We start from the raw sequence: 2,250 nt of genomic DNA, 5'->3' as shown, positions 1-2,250 counted from the left end.
TAAGGGGCAGGAAATTTGCAGGGGATGTGAGAAAATACTACTACATTCAGAGGGTGGTAAGGTTCTGAAACTCACTGCCTGTAAAGGTGAGAAGCACAGAGACCCTCAACGTTACATCACACGTATATCTAAGCTTCAAAAGACAATAAACTATGTGAAAGTGAGAACTGCAGATGCTAAGGATTAGAGTCAAGAGTGTGGTGCTGGAAAAGTACAGCAAGCCAGGCAGCATCTGAGGAGCAGGAAAATAGACGTTTTGGACAAAAGCCCTTCATCAGGAATGAGGCTGTGAGTGGAGGGGGTGGGGCTGAAGGGTAAGGTAGCTGAGAGTGTGGTAGGTAGATGGAGGTGGTAATAAGTCGGAGAGGTGGGTGGAGCGGATAGATAGAAAGGAAGATGAATAGCCCGTGAGGGTGGTGCCAAGTGGAGATGTTGGAACTGGGATAAGGTGGGGGGAGGGGAAATAAGGAAACTGGTGAAATCTACGTTGATGCAGGGTGGTTGGAGGGTCCTGAGGTGGAAGATGAGGCGTTCTTCCTCCAAGCATCGGGTGGTTAGGGTATGGCGAAGGAGGCGGCCCAGGGCCTGCATGTCTTTGGTGGAGTGGGAGGGGGAGTTGAAGTGTTCAGCCATGTGGTGGTGGGGTGGTTGGTGCAGATGCCCCACCTCCTTCTATCTATCACACTCTGAGTTACCTCCCCCTCCCCCTAGCCCCACCCACATCCCACTTATCTCTCTGCTTCCTCTGCGCAGCCTTATTCCTGATGAAGGGCTTTTATCCGAAATGTTGATTCTCTGGCTCCTCTGATGCTGCCCGACCTTCTGTGCTTTTCAAGCACCACTGTCACGATGCAAAACTATGTGCCAAGTGCTGGAACTTGGGATTAAAATATTTTGGTGTTGTTTTTGCTGGCATTAAATGGATAACTGAAGGGTTTTTTCCTGTGCTGTGGATCTCTAGGATTGAATCTTCACATGTGATGTGAGGATTTTCAGGTTGGTTCTGTCTACCACCTCCATGTATTTTGAACATTGGTGAAGTGTGCTATTTATCTTTAAAAACAAAGGCACTTGTTGCTATCTCGTGCCTCTTGTCCCATGTTGATTTAAATACTGTTGCATTGTAGGAAATCAATAATTTCCTTATGTTTTGCCTTGTCGTTCAATAGAGCAGTGAAATTATTGGGGCGTGTTTTTCCCCTGAATTCTGCTTTTGCATGTCTCCAAATGGCAAATACATGAACTCAATTACAAATAGCACTGTTATAAAGTGACTGATGACATAACGAAGGAAGTAAATAAGACTGAAAAAGAAGGCCCTGAAAACTGACCGACTTTAAAAATCAAAATGTAGCCCTCAAGAAATTCCAAGGTGAGCCCTCTGGAAAGGAAGAAGTCTTTTGAGTCCTAGTTTATTGTTATTCTGGGCACTTGGACCATCCTCTGAAATGCTTGGCATCTCGAGGAACATCTGGCTATTTTCTTTCTTTTTGAGTCATGTTGTTGCCATTTTGCCTGAACTTTAAGTTATTATTCGTTTCTGTTCCCTCCATAACGTTTTGTTATTTGCCCTCAGAGTTCAGAAACAAACTAAACCAATGGTTTCCTTTTTGATTTACAGTTCTTAAATTTTCCAGTTTTGCTTTTAACATTGTTTGTCTGTTCTTGAAGGACTACTTCAACCCTCTGAAGAATGAGCAAAGGTTTTACCAACAACTCATTTAGAGATTAGGAACATTAGTAACTTCAAGATTTCTTCTCTGGGATCTGTTAAAATGTCTAATTTACATGGACAAATTGTTCTGCATATTCCTTACAGATTTACACCTTTGACATATATTAAAACAACTAAAGAAGATGATACAAATTAGAAAACATAAGATAAACTAGTAAATACAAATCTCCCAATTGCAAATAACATTTTCATTTTGTAACTTATTGTTGTTTATAGAACTTTGTGCACTATTAAAGTGTTCTGTTCTCCTACATAGAAAATGTAATTCAGTTATCAATGCCCTTGGACATTGGCGCAATATTGCACAAGCTAATTCTAACCAGGTAACTTCATCATTTTGTGCATGCCTTCTCCCACCTGCAATTTGCTTTGCCTAAACATTACTGCCAAGTTGTTAGTTAAAAGCCTCCGAACCAAAAATATTTGGGAAAAATCTAAATTATTACAGATGAATAGGGATGACAAAATAACCAAAGACATCGACAAAGAAACAAATGGTGGGAAGTACATCTGAC

This window comes from Hemiscyllium ocellatum, chromosome 11 (genome assembly GCF_020745735.1).
Source record: "Hemiscyllium ocellatum isolate sHemOce1 chromosome 11, sHemOce1.pat.X.cur, whole genome shotgun sequence".
Taxonomy (NCBI): Eukaryota; Metazoa; Chordata; class Chondrichthyes; order Orectolobiformes; family Hemiscylliidae; genus Hemiscyllium; species Hemiscyllium ocellatum.
The sequence above is the reverse complement of the archived record's forward strand: the minus strand, read 5'-3'. Positions refer to the sequence as shown.